Below are 15216 nucleotides of genomic sequence, written 5' to 3' on the forward strand. Positions count from 1 at the left end.
GCAATATGGTGGGGTTTTAAATCCAGAAGACACTTTCCAGGCAGAGTGACTTCACCAGCACTTTTCCCCACAATTTTATGAGCAACCTCTTTCTTCTTGTCTGCTTGGTGGCCTTCCCCCCCACCCCCAATTCCTCCTTGTCCCATCTTGAGCGGAGAATGGCATGTTCCCTACTCACCCTTTGCAGCCTATATCTACATGATTTCCTGATATCTTGAGCTCTCCTTCAGCTGCCCTAGAGGACTGGTAAGTCCCAAGTGCAGAAGATCACGTCCTCTCGCCCCAGGCAGCCAGGTAGCCCGAGGCTGCTGCACCCTCTGTGCCTTCATTTATTCACCCACCTATCCAACACCTAGTCACCCAGTGCCTGCTGTGTGCTGTCACATAAACCCATAGTTGTAGGTCTTCTTTCCTCAGCTAGATTGGGAACCCTCTGATGGCAAGGGTTGTCTGCTACAATATTTAAATGCCACCAGAAAACCCGTGTGCTCATAAAGTGTTTAAAAAACATATAACTGATTGACTGAAACGAGAAAGAGAAAAGGAACAAGGCAGAAGCTTACAGATTTCGATCTACCACCCTCCCCTTCATGGTGTGACTACAGAGATGGTGTAAAGACAGGAAAAACACTGACTAGCAGAGTGAGCACAGCCGTCATTTTTTTTCTGAGCCTCTGCCCAGACCAAATGAAATGGTGATGTATGCGAAAGCGCCTAAGTTGCAGAATATTTTACAAATACAAAGCGACGACACCACCATCGTGAAAATGCATCATCCATACCCCGGTGTGGAAAGTTTGACTCCAAACAATAAGCAACAAAGTCACCCTGTCTTGCACATGCCTGCAACCAGGAGCAAAAACACACGACTTGGGAAAAAGAGCTGACAGCCTGACAAAACCCAAATGGAAAATAAAAATGAGCAAGAACAGCCACACACCAAAGAGAGCAAGCCTGCACTGCTTGGAGGAAGAAATCCTCTAACTGCCTCCACATGCCTGCTCGCTTCCATCTGCTTGCATTCAAGCCCAAGTCCCAGGAAGAAGAGAAATGCGAACCAAGTGCCTGGATGGCTGCAGCAGGCAGGACCCACTGGGATCGCGGAGGTGCACAAGCAAGGCTAAGCTGCAAGTCCAACAACAGATTTACTGTCTGTTATGCAAAACTAAGCAAACACTCTCTCCCGGTTGCAAGACGACATGAAAGAATAAGAGACGTCGTCTTCGGGAGGAAGGCGGCAGCAGTGTGCGTGTGTGGGCAGGAATGCTGCAGCGGTCCACCCATCCCTAGCAGCCTCAGGGCCTCCTCTCTGCACCCCCCTGCCCCCGAACCCCACCCCGAACGGAATCACGAGAGGCCCAGGCTGTAGTTAGGTTTCCAGTAGGGAAGTGACCAGAAGCCAGGCACTCATCTCCTTAGTGTGCTGTAACTAAGCCCCTTCGGGGGCCACCCTGGGCACAACTCCCAAAAGACAATCTTAGTTTTTAGAAATGCCAACCTTTTGATTCTAGACTCATTTGGATCAGTTCTCCCCTGCCCTCTGCACCTGATTATCCAAGTCCACAGCCTCTAGCCTGCTCCCCCTTCACCCTTTCTGGGCTGCAGGCTCAGGATCTTCTTGTGCCCCATGATCTGAGGAAGTACCCGAAGGAGTAATCAGATAGTATACTTAAAAAAATCCAGCATCTCTGAGGACTACCTCGGAGCACAGGCAGTCCATTTTTAGATCACAAAGGCCCAGATGGCAAGAGATAAGATGTGTTCGCACCACCAGTAGCGGCAGAGTGTGAGCCCCCATCTCACTGCCACAACCACACAAGAGCCAAGGGAAATCAGTGCTCAGGGGCATTGGCTGTGGCCCAAGACCATGCCGGGAGACTTTACATACCTGTACCCGAGTTCAAACCGTACAACAGACCTAGGAGCTGAGCTCATAGAAGGTAAGCAACTTTCGAGTCTTACAGCCAGTAATGGTGGCAGTTGGGACTCACGTCTAATTACAAAGCCTTCTCTTTCTTGGAGCCTACACACCTCAGGATGAAGGAAGCTGACGGAGCAGTTAATTTGGAGACAGGTGCCTCTGGAGGGCTTTAAATTCTGCTCAGAATATAGTGAAAGGAGGATAGGAAAATGGTATGAACATCAGTGAACATCATGTGGACTCTGAGATTCAATTGGAACTTTGGAAATCAGGGGGAAAGGTGGTTATTAAAAACTTCCTGGTTCCCTGGTGTGATCACAGTTTGGCAATGTGTGAGGACCCTGGAAGATTCTGGACAGATGGCTTCTGTATCCCCAAGCAGCTCTCTCCTTCCCAGCAGGCTAAAGCTACAAGGGCAGAGCTTTCCTGGGCTCAGAACCCTAAAGGGCAGTTGGATAATGGCAATGGCAGCCACGCTTGGGTTCCTGGGACTCCTCCCACTCTGCACAAGTGGGAGGGGGTTGCACACCTGGTCTCCTCGGACCTTCAGCAACAAGATGTGCTCAGGAGTCCCTGAACAGGATATCTCTGCCTCCAACCACCATTCTCAACTGAGCAGAGACTGCTAAGCAGCTCCAGGCCAGGCCAGCTCACCATCAATCAGGGATTGCATCACAGAGGGCAGCAGTGTGGGTGGCTGTGTTTTTGGGAGAGTGTTAAAAAAAAATTGGTTGTGTCCTTCTGTGCTAAGGAACAGCTTCAACACGCAGGATGCATGCATGCAAAATGTTCCTTTGGGTAAATGACAGAATCCCACCCAATTGTCTGGGACTGGAAAAGAGGATCAGCCATCGCCATGTCTGGCTCATAGCTTTGGAGCTGCCCAAGAGGGTCTTTGCTTCTGCTTCTGGTTTTCTGTGTTCTCTAGGACCTTACTAGTGAATTTAGTAAGGTACATTAGCCATGTACATTGATGAGGTACATCTGCAGGGAATTTCTACCCCTGGTTTGTTATTGTTAAGATTAAGTTTCAACCACATTTCAAATCTCTCTTTTTGGAACAGGTATCAACAGAATAGCTATCTGAAAATAGTCGGCATGTTTTGTCTACTGCTGATGGGCAAGACAAAGGTTGCTTCTGCTGTAATTCTCTAAAGATTTCATTGTGAAAAACTACAACATTTTAGTAATTTTACAGCTGAACGTCCAAATACTTACCACCTAGCTTCTGACATGAACATTAAACTGTGTGTGCTTTATCAAACGACCCACCTGACCATACTGTGAAGACTGGACCTACACATTTCATGAGGTTCCTTGTTCTAAGGTGCTGCCTAGGGGGGGGGAAAGCATAGATCTAGACAACTCTGGGAGCGAATCCCTGCTTGAGCACTTACTAGCCGAGGGACCGTATAGGCATGTGATTTCCTAGTGTTTCAGTGTCCACAGTTACAAAATGTGGGTAACAATGCGAGGTGCTGTGAGAATTAAATGCTAAAAGATGAAGGAAATACATTTAAGGACACACAACCAATTTCTAGTTCATGGATGATGCTCTTTCTCTTACCTATGAAATAAAATTGAATTAGCCAAAAGACATGAATAGCAAAAGGTAGGGAAAAAAAAAAAAGGATAGCAGGATGTGGATAGCCCTTTGAGCTGGGTGATCATGGGAGTCTATTATGCGACACTGTTTACTCTGTAAATTCGAAGTTTTCTACCCTAAAACAATAAAAGGTAAAAAGAAAATGTACTGGTTGCTGGATTTTGTCCAGCCAAAAGGAATCCTGTATTTGAAAAATTCAATAAGACACCTCTGAGGAAGTAGTATGGTATGAAGTGATGACTTGGGGCTCCCAGAGCAGGTTAGGGAGGCAAGGTCTCTCACTCTCACACTCCAGGGAGTGGGGGCGGGGAGGAGGCAGGAGGCGTGGTACTTTGTAGACGCTCCCCAGGTGACTGTTCACTACTGGGTGAGAACCTCTGTACTGGCAGAAAAGTGCGAAACCACACTTTCCAGCATATTAATTGTGAGAATAAATACTTTGCATAATGCAAAGCCTGTGCCTCCAGCTAATTTGCAGGCAGATGACAGCACGAGGGGCCTCTGATTTAGCAGAATAAAAACTATTTGTAACCAAAGAGCCTCCCTCTGTAAATCAGGTGTGGGTTAACGAAGGACCCAATTAGACTGCTGTCTCCCGCATTGCTTATCAACTGTTTAAACTTGGGGCGCTAAGGGGTTCTTCAACGGCTTTCAGAATCAGGGACTTGGAGAGGTGTGGGGGGGGAACAAACCCGGTGGACGATGCTTAACAGAGAAGTAAAAGGAAAGGCTTCACTTTTTTCTTTTAAAACAAAAGTCACCCTTCTGTTTCATCCCGTAACTCCTTTCCTTCCCCACTGTGCCTCATTCTCTCTCTTCTCCTCTGCTGGCCGCTGGAGGTCAGGAAGCGGCTGTGAAGGACGGGCTGCGTGAGACAGTGTGTGTCTCTGGGATCCTCGGGGTGGGGGCAAAAGCGGGGTCTCTGAGGGGTGGGATCATGTGTGAGTTGTGTGACATCACATGCGATACCAGGCTGGCCAAGCTGGCGAGCCAGAGGAACAACACAGGGGTCTGCTCTCCGTAGTGGTCTGCATGAGGGCAGAGAAGAAAGCCAGGACCAGAGGAGACCCGCACAATGGGGCATAAACCTATACACGCACACATGCATGTGTGGCTCCCTTGGGGGGTCTGGCCAGGATTTTATACCCACATGTTACTGATTTCTGTCCCTCCAAAATTTCATAAGTTGAAGTCCTAACCCCCAATAGGACTGTATTTAGAGACAGAACTTTTCAGGAATTAATTGAGGTTAAATGAGGTCATAAGGGTAGGGCCCTAGTCCAACAGAATCAGTGTCTTTATAAGAGAAAGAGACACAGGGATACAGGTGCACAGAGAGAAGGCCATGTGAGGACACAGTGAGAAGGTGGCTGTTGCAGGCCTGCCTGCAAAAAAGAAGAGTGGCCTCAGCAGAGGAAGCAGCTTCTCTGAGCACCTTGATGGGAAAGACAAGGTGGGACAAAGGGTGAATCTTCCAGCCTAAGGGACTAGGAAGAAGAGGTCTTTAAGACTCAGCTTGCAGCAGATTGGACTTAGACCTAAGAAATGGGGGGACAGTGCATGGTTGAGTTCACAGGGATGGTTTGGTTTTCCTCTTGGATGATCATGAAGTGTAAGAGGCAGATGCGGTAGAAAGGTGGCTCAGACAGATCGTAAAAGGCCTTGAATGTTGGGTGAGAAAGGCCTAGACATTTTAACCCGACATTCAAGGCCTGTTATGACATCTAAGTCTTTCTTAGAGGGTATGGGGAGTCTTGAACAGCTTTTAAACAAGAGGCTGACAAGACTGATATACATGCCAACAAGGGCAAAGCAAAGAGCCCTGACTCAGAATCAGCAGGTATCAGCGCCAGGCGTCATGTTCACACCACGCTTATCTCCTTTCATCCTTAGCCGCCATTTTGGAGATGAGAAAGTCAGGGTCACAGAAGTGAAGTGACTTGTCCAAGACTCCACAGCTGGGCAGCAGGTTCAAGCACAAGTCCAGTCCCAAGGTTAGTGTCCTATCCATCCTGTCACTTAAAACCCTGGGGCCAGTTCCCACGGCATCATCTACCTTCTTCCAACCAGAATGGTTATCCAATGGTACAGGGCCTGGAATGCACATTGACTTTAGGGTTTAAGTCAACATTTCCAATGCATAGGACGCCTCCAGAAATACCAGTCAGCCTTCCCAGCCAAGCAGTCTGTGAGCTAGATCTTGTCCTTCCATGTCACACTCTAGGCAAAGGGTCAAGTCATACGTTTTCCTGTTATGTTCCTCAGCATCGAAGTCATCAGTGGTGGTAACTAGCATAGAAGCTGCAAAAACAAGTCGGGAGGGCAGCTGCCCCGAGGGAGTGGGTGGGTTAGACACCCCAGCATCGACTGTATTTTCTCAATGCACAACAGCTACTCTCAAATACTCTCTGTCCCCCAAATCCTCAAAGAGTCTTCAACATCCAGGAAAACACAATGCGGTTTTCTGTGTCTACATGAATGACACACTTAGTAAGGAATGCCACGATCATTTGATTTTTTGGCCCAGTCAGTCACTCTTTCAAAGCCTTAGATATATTTAAGACTGAGAAAAGAGTAAAAATTGGGTTAGAAAGAAGAGTTAATGCTCGAAAAATATAAAAATCAAATCAGACCATGACAGGTACCAGCGGGAATCACTCACAGATTCTTAAATATGCTTTACTTCAAGGGCAAAATCTTTTCGTATTCTGGAAGTAATGCTGATGGAGGTAACCTGGGTGCTATTTTGAAAATTATTTACTGGTACTATTTTCCTCCCCCAGATACTGCTGTGTCTTAACAGTTTGTCAGAGGAAAGGCAAAACTACTGAAAGCATCAGTTCAACTCAGCACACCGGCTATGCTACATAACCTACTGTGTGTCAGGCGCTGTGAGACTGGGCTGGGACTAGATAGATCAGAATAAACAACCTGAACCACAGCAAAGCCTCATGAAATACCTTAAAAACAAATGATATCATAAAGACTTTTTTTTTTTTTTAACTTTAGAACCAAATTTTTAGAGCTGTTCCTTTGAAAACCAGGCAGAATATTTTTCACTTCTTTACTCATGCTTCAGGACTCCTGTTGTGTGGCCTCTTTGTAAAATCTTCCCAACACTGGTACACACTTCCACCTTCAAGAAGTGGGTAGGATTTTGTGTGTGTGTGTGTGTGTGTGTGTGTGTGCGCGCACACGCACATTTGTTTTTGTGTTTGTTGGGGGTCTCCTTCTCCCTGTTTGCTCTGCAGATACGCTCATTACACTATTCACACTACATCCTAATTGGTGGATATTGGTCTCGTCCATAAAACAAAAACACTTAGGGGCACATAAGTGTTTCAGTTACCTCTCTTTTCCCAGGGGAGAAACAATGCCTAGCACTACTCTTTATTTTTTTTTTTATTTTTTAGGTCTTTTTGCCATTTCTTGGGCCGCTCCCGCGGCATATGGAGGTTCCCATGCTAGGGGTCGAATCAGAGCTGCTGCCACTGGCCTATGCCAGAGCCACAACAACGCGGGATCCGAGCTGTGTCTGCAACCTACACCACAGCTCATGGCAATGCCGGATTGTTAACCCACTGAGCAAGGGCAGGGACCGAACCCGCAACCTCATGGTTCCTAGTCGTATTTGTTAACCACTGTGCCATGACGGGAACTCCCAGCACTACTCTTTAAATGTTGACTGAGTGAATGAATGAATGTTTCACTTGTGAGCTTTATCTTCAGACCCCAAAGCATCTAAGAGTCAAAATACTCTCCATGGTGGATGTCCAACATTTCAATGTATGTATATATTTCAGGATAATATATGTACTGAGGTACAATTTACAGAAAGTAAATTTCTCCCTAAGTTTTCACAAACAGATACATTGTGTAAGAGGAAGTGGTTCTCATATACTCGCCTGGGCCCTGTCCTCTGGGCCTGGACACCAGGATTTTTAGTATCTCCTCAGATGATGCTGATAAAAACCCTAGGCCCCGAATCCCTGCAGTAGATGATGGCCTGCCACTGCATTCAAGATTTCCTTTCTTCTTCTCATACCGAGGCTCATCCATCACTCTCAAGTCAACTATTAATACTGCAGATGAAGCCAAAACATTTCTGCTCAGCACCATACTTGGAAGCAAAATCTAGGTTCTCAGCCATTTGGTTAGAATAAACTATAACTTCTGGTTATTTAGCAGAAATACAGCTATGAAATGACATTCTGAAATTAACACTAGATAGCTACTCAAAGAAATAAAAACCACCGTTGAATCAGACTGTGTAAGAGGACTGTGACTTGGGGGTCTGTGAGCATCACTGCAGGAAAGTGCTTGGGTGAGAGAAGAGAACAGTTCTCACAACATAGTGTTCTGATTTCAAGTGCAATCTTACACCTAAAGGGTTTTAAATGACAGATCTCAGGAGGTCTGTGAGTAAGAGAGATTGATACCAAGTCAAAGTCTAGAGAAGACAGCACTGCAGGGAATTAGGGAAAATGCATTTATCTGGTTTCATGGTGCCATCATTCAAGTACCAGACAAGGCCATGGGATGACCAGTAAGTTATTATCTTCTCTACCCTTCACTTAACTGAGAATGTTGGAAGATATGGAGGTCTGGTCTCTCATCAACAGGAGTTCCCTCCATGACTCAGTGGTTGATGAACCTGACTAGGATCCTCAAGGATGCAGGTTTGATCCCTGGTTTCGCTCAGTGGGTTAAGGATCCAGTGTTGCTGTGACTGTGGTGTAGACCGGCAGCTGTAGCTCCGATCCCCTAGCCTGAGAACTTCTATGTGCTGCAGATGAGGCCCTAAAAGAAAAAAAAAGAAAAAAGAAAAAGAAAAGAAAAAAAAATAACAATATGGAACAATCTCTTCCTTATTCAGATTTCAATTCTTACCAATCAGAGTCTCTATTTGGGTTAAGGCCATCATAACAAACTCTAGGGGCCTGTCACCAATTCTTCTGTCATTTTTTTGGTTTCTGGTATTGTATATCAGAAGTATTGTACAGTCTAATACTTTGAGTGGTAGGGAGTCAATGGCCAGAGACTTGACATTTAGTGGAAATGGAATCTGACCTTTACGGATGTTTCATTGTGAATAACGCTCTGAGAGTTTCACGGTAAATAATGCTCAAGATGGGATGGACATACTAGAGAAGCATTTGATTAGTGAAAAAAGAAAGGAATAAATCATCATGAATCAAAACAGAGGTATATTTGGTATTAAATACAGATAACAAAAAAGATAATGCCTGCTGGTTCTGCTGAGGTCCTGGGGGGGACTACTAGATAGCATGAATTTTAAGAATCCATTGATTAGAATAGGTCTTTAAGAAAGGATGGATTTAAAAAATCACCCTGGGTTATTCCCAAGAGAAAGGAAATCATAGAAAACTGCTGTTGAGAAGTCTGGAAGGGCGCTTCACACTATCATTTACAAGGCAGAGTATGTTGGTCTCACCAGCTGCCAGGACTGGTTGAAAATTGCTGAGTAAGTGGCTATGGCCAAACCAAGCATCTCCCTATAATTAGAGTTAGCTGGGGAAAAAGTGACATAAAGAGGACAGAAATACGTGGCCTCAGCTGGGGGAAAAGTAAGAAAACTGATTTAAGTTTTTCTCAAGCAATTTCAATGAAAGAATCTGGCTGGGTATGACCTTGGACCACCAGAGCACCATACTGCCCAACACTGAGAACCACCAGCCACTATGGATACTTGAAGCGTGGCCTATCTAAACTGACAAGTGCTGTTGAGTGTGAAATACACACTGAGATTTTGAAGATGTGCTACAAAAAACTTCCAATCATGGAGTTCCCTTAGTGGCTCAGTGGTTATCAATCCCGACTAGGATCTGTGAGGATGCGGGTTTAATCCCCGGCCCCGCTCTGTGGGTTAAGAATCTGGCGTTGCCAAGAGCTGTGGTGTATGTCACAGATGTGGCTCAGATCCCGCATTGCTGTGGCTGTGATATAGGCCAGCAGCTGCAGCTCTGATCAACCCCTAGCCCGGGAACCTTCATATGCCGCCGATGAGGCCCTAAAAAGAAAAAAAAAAATTTCCAATCATTTTTAATATTGACTGCATAGTGATATAATATTTTAGATATGTATTAGGTTAAAGTACATTATCAAAATTAATTCCAGTGGTCTTTTTTTCTTACTTTCTTTTAACATGGCTTCTAGGAAATTATAATTACACATGCTTCTTGCTTTCTATTTCAGCTGAATAACACTGATTTGAACCTTCATTTCTTCGCTTGTTACTGGTGGTGGTACCTGGGTCCTGGAGGGTCTAGATGGAAATAAACAGTGTGGCAATGAGATGACACCCAGGGTAAAGCATTAGGGTGACTCCCTGATGACTGAGAAACTTTAGTTTTAGGAAACGTGAGGTGTGCTCACAAGAAACCCAGGCTAATTAGTTCTGACCTGGGTACCACTTGACCTCTCTGTGCCTCGGGTCATTAATCTGCAAAATGGGAGGGCAGGGCTCAATTCCTGCATGATGAAGTAAGACCAGGGAGGGTCTTTAACTGCAGTCATTTTCCATTACTCCAAATTCAAGAATAATTCTGCTAAAAATAATCAGGATTAACCTCATAGGTCTTTTTTTTTTTTTTTTCATGGAAGTTCCCAGGCTAGCAGTTTGAATCAGAGCTGCAGCTGCTGGTCTATACCACAGGCACAGCAATGCGGGATCTGAGCCACATCTGCAACTTACACCACAGCTCACAGCAAAGCCAGATCCTTAACCCGCTGAGCAAGGCCTGGGATCAAAGCCACATCCCCATGGATAGTAGTCAGGTTAGTTACCGCTGAGCCACACAGGAACTCTGAACCTCATAGGTCTTTATCTTCAGCCAGCTGAGGCCCATCCTGAGAAGTGCAGTTACTTATCTGTCAGTTCTGCTTCTGTTCTCGTGGAAACAAACCTGTAGGTTCTTCTGCGGTTCGTTAACACAGTTAAATACACAGAGAATGCGGAGAGCAGGCTGGGCAAAACAGTCAGACCTCATTGCCCTCATGAGGGCTCAGCGAACAATGTGAAAACAAAAAAAACCTAAAGATGAGATTTAGAGGGAACTATATTTGCTTTCCTTGGAAGCTACAGATGAAACATCTACTACTGTGCCATTAACCTACTAATTAAGAAATTCCAGGTTTTATAACAATGTATCATAAAGACCACTCCCATGAAACCCAACTTTCCCTTTTCAAAAATCAAATACCCCCCCACCAAAACAGCATTACATCTCCAGAATGTTAATTTCTGTTTAAAAGAGGATGTTAAAAGCAGACAAAACTACAGATAGACCGACACTTCCATTTCTAAACAAAGCTGCGACTGACTCAAGGCAACCTCAGTCAGCAGCAGTGCTGGTGCTGAAAATCGGCAACTTCCCTAAAAAGTATCAAAACATATGAATTGGCCGCCACCATTAAAAAGTTGGAATGATTAACGCCCAGGTGGAGATCTCTGGTGGTGCAGAGCCACATCTGTCAGAGGCCCAGCAGCACTGCCCCTTTCAGGTGTGAATGGCTTGTGTTTCTCCAGCTGCACAGCCCCACCCTTGCTGACCTTCCCTGTTTACAGACCCACCAGCCAGGCAGGTGTTCTCTAAGGCAAGAACCATAGGGAGGGAGCCACAGCCAGGGCTGGGGGTGGGAGGGAACAGAAATGAGTACAGAATCCTGGCTCTAAGCCTGACAGATCTGGCTTGATCTTGGCTGCACTTTGGGAGCTGGGTGACCCTGAGTAAGTCACTTCGCTTGCTGTTGCGAGGGAAGCTAAATGAAAGGAAAGTGAAAGGAGTTCTCTAAGTAAGGGGCCTATGTGGTACCTGGCATGTGGTAAGCGTTCTGTTGAAGTTACTCCTCCTTATTCTCAAGGTGAGAAAGAAAACTGTTTAGCATAATCCATTATCATGGCAAAATCTAGCTGACGATCAAAGAAGTGGCTTAAAAATCATCACTGTGAGAATATGAAGGCCTACCTCATTCACCATGAAGAAGTGACAAGGTGAAAAAAAAGAGAAGCTTGATCAAGCACTACCCCACTGTAGTAAGTGATGCAGGTGAGGACTATCCAATGATGCTCAAAGCACTGGATGAAAGGTGGGTAGGGAACAAGACGTTGCCAAAGGACCCAGGTACCAGCCTGCAGATGCCTTACTGAGAGTGAACCTGGACATGGGTGAGGTCTGTTTACCAACGAGATCTATGGTTATCTATGGGATTGAACTTAGCACTGGGGATGGTGGGACAAGTTGAAGTCTTGCCCTGATGTGCTGTACTATCAAGCATGCAATACCACCTATGAAGTACTCTTGCCAAAAGAGGCTTAACCTACATCTAATAACAAGCCTCTAGATCTAACAATTTTCAGGAAGTGAGGAGTAAGTTCAATAACACCATGAAGAAGCAGAAGAGCCCAGAAGGTAAGATGTTCTATACCAGAGTCAGCTGGGGACAACTGGGATAGTTTAAATATGGACTGGATATTGGGTAATATTATGGAGTTATTGTTAAATTTCTTACTTGCTAATAATATTGTGGTTATGTAGATGAATGTCCTTATACTTAGGAGATACTTGATGAAACATTTACAGGTAAGGCGTCAAGAAGTTTGCAACTTTCAAATGTTGTAGCAAAAATTTATATACTGTATGCTATATATAATACATATTATATATATCATGCATATTATATATTACACATTATTACATACATGTAATTGGAAGAGGGAATAAAAAAGGCAAATGTGACAAATTTAGAACAATTGGTGAATCTAAGTAAAGGATATATACGTATTTCCTTTATCATTCTCCCACACCAGTGGGTTTGAAAATCTTCAAAATAAAAAACTAAGAAACTGGAAGAGAAAGAAGGGAAAGAAAAACCAGGAAAGAAAAAAAAAAAGAGATCAGATACTATTACTACGTCTTCTTTTCATAATCTCCTAACATTTATATTCAGGTCAGCTTTACGTGTGCTTTTTCATACAACATGGTTTTATTTTTACCAAATAAATTTCATGTGTGCTCATTCAAACTGATGTAGAGATGAGGAAAAAAACAAAAACAAAACTGATGCAGTCACTGTCTTGGCTTCTTTGTTGGCTGATATCAAAACCAGACTTTCAACAAAGCTCCAACAGGCTGTAGATGTGTATCAGGTAGGTATGAAGCCTAAAATACTGTACCTCAAACCCCTGAAAAAAAATTTTTTTTGTCATCGTGTCCCTTTTAGGGCTGCACCCTCGGGCATATGCAGGTTCCCAGGCTAGGGGTCTAATCGGAGCTATTGCCACCGGCCTACGCCAAAGCCACAGCAACACCAGATCTGAGCTGCGTCTTCAACCTACACCACAGCTCATGGCAACATCACACCCTGAACCCACTGAGTGAGGCCAGGGATTGAACCCTCAACCTCATGGTTCCAAGTCGGATTTGTTTCCGCTGTGCCATGATGGGAACTCCTCAAACTCCTGAAATTGATGCCTAATTCCCCCTCTGGATGGCGTTTAAGTCAGTTAGATTGGATCAAGGGCTATGGGTGGAGCATCCTCTTTGATCTCTTCCAAAAATAGCCCCCCTCCCCCGACCTGCACCGGGCAGTTGAGAGAGGAATGACAGGCCCAGGATGCTGGGAAGCTGGGCCACTGAGGTTTCCGAGAGACTGGTCCCTCTGGGGCATCTGCACCTGAACTCTGGAGCACAGAGCAGCAATGTCATAATCTGAGGAGCAGCCCTTCTGAATTCAATCTTACCACAGCTCCCATAGAAAGGAGAATCAATTCTGTGGTGCTTTTAAGCTGGAGAGGGCCATGAAGTCCCGGATTCAGAAAGAGTGTGCACGGGCCTGGCTCTGCTGCACATCAGCACCACCACCTCAGAGCAGTGCTTCTTAGTGGGGGTGCAATGAATGCTGTTTGGGGATACTTCTTCCCCGGGCAGGGCTGTCCCAGATACAGCAGGACATCTACCATTCCTGCCCCACCTGTCTCTCCATATGCCATCATGAGAGCCAGATGACAAACACCCACATACTCCCAAACACCCTCTGCCTGAAACACAGGCTATATTCTCCAAGCCTTAGATTACATGTGGGCCTAATACCTGCTCCACCACCTAAGAAGAGGTCTGGGAGGAGCAAATACACCACAGCTCCTCATGAACTTAAATGAGTGCTACAAATGGTATGTATCATCCCATGCATTCACATGGCAGCCTGCCAGTCAGGGGCAAGGCTGGGGAGGTGGGGTGGTCCCACCCCCTGGATCCCAGGGGGCTGCATCACAGTGTCAGTGCTCCTGCCATGTACTAGGACACATGATAGCTACTTTTGCTGAAAATGGTCCCCCTTCCAAAGTGAAAAACTGCTCCATAAGTGTTGCTGCAGGAAAACCACATCACGGTGTGAATTTTAGGGCCAATTCTAAATATATGGGCTATTGGAGCAGAAGAGCAGGAGGAGCGGCCTCGGCCCCGAAGCAGCTTCAAAGAACCCGGTTTAGGAGTTCCCGTCGTGGCGCAGTGGTTAACGAATCCGACTAGGAACCATGAGGTTGCGGGTTCGATCCCTGGCCTTGCTCAGTGGGTTAAGGATCTGGCGCTGCCGTGAGCTGTGGTGTAGGTCACATATACATCTCAGATCTCATGTTGCTGTGGCTGTGGTGTAGGTGGGTGGCTACCGTTCTGATTAGACGCCTAGCCTGGGAGTCTCCATATGCTGCAGGTACAGCCCTAGAAAAAGACAAAAAAAAAAAAAAAAAACCACAAAAAAAAACCTGGTTTAGAATGGCGCCAAAACTAACCTGGGAGGGCAAGGACACTTCTCTCAGGGAGCAAGGGGCAGAGGACTGTGGGATTATGTCAAGGAGCAAGAGGACCTGGTATTGATGGTCCTAGGCACACCAGAGCGGGGCAGCGTGCACTTGGCTACCTTTTTTTTTGTATTAAAAAAAATTATAGTTGATTTACAATGCTGTGCCAATTTCTGCTGTAAAGCAAAGTGACCCAGTAATACATATATATACATTCTTTTTCTTATACCATGTTTTATCCCAAGAGACACAGTTCACAGGGCTGGTTTTCCACACTGCTGTTCTTTTTTTTTTTTTTTTTTTTTTTTTTTTGCTTTTTAGGGCTGCACTGGCGGCATATGGAGGTTCCCAGGCTAGGGGCTGAATTGGAGCTACAGCTGCCAGTCTATGCCACAGCCACAGCAATGCCAGATCTGAGCCACATCTGCGACCTACACCAGTGCTCACGGCAACGCCAGATCCTTAACCCACTGAGCAAGGCCAGGGATTGAACTTGCATCCTCCTCATGGATACTAGTCCGGTTCCTTATCACTGAGCCACGACGGGAACTCCCACTGCTCTTTTCTTTAAAGCTTCCAGCCAGGTTCAGAAATGGCAGCTGAGAGCCTGGGCAGAGCTACCACAGGCAACCTGAGCGCCTGACTGGGCGGAGGACAGAGCAGTCTGTGAGAGGAGCCCCCTGGAGAGGCAGGCACACACCCCCGTAGGGACTCAGGGCAGCCCATCAATAGGGCAGCCCAGCCCAGGGACCTGTGCTCTTAAACAAGCTCCCTAGGTGACTGGGGCTCAGACTGGCTCTGGGAGAACCCGGGCACCTCCCTGGAGAGTCCCCACTCGGAAGCTGTGTCATCACCTCTCCCTAGTGGGAC

The 15216-nt window shown here is 45.9% G+C and overlaps 1 protein-coding gene and 1 long non-coding RNA gene across 6 annotated transcripts in view; one reads left to right on the forward strand and one right to left on the reverse strand.

Annotated features, from left to right (window-relative positions):
* FYN (FYN proto-oncogene, Src family tyrosine kinase) overlaps window positions 1-15216 on the reverse strand; it is a 225931-nt gene that overhangs the window by 104809 nt on the left and 105906 nt on the right. The gene's annotated exons all lie outside the window — the stretch shown is intronic.
* LOC102158093 lies at window positions 5419-6572 on the forward strand. Its single transcript, XR_002343838.1, has 2 exons — window positions 5419-5521; window positions 6311-6572. It is a non-coding gene; the product is annotated as an uncharacterized LOC102158093 (long non-coding RNA).

The sequence above is a fragment of the Sus scrofa genome, chromosome 1 (assembly GCF_000003025.6).
Source record: "Sus scrofa isolate TJ Tabasco breed Duroc chromosome 1, Sscrofa11.1, whole genome shotgun sequence".
Taxonomy (NCBI): domain Eukaryota; kingdom Metazoa; phylum Chordata; class Mammalia; order Artiodactyla; family Suidae; genus Sus; species Sus scrofa.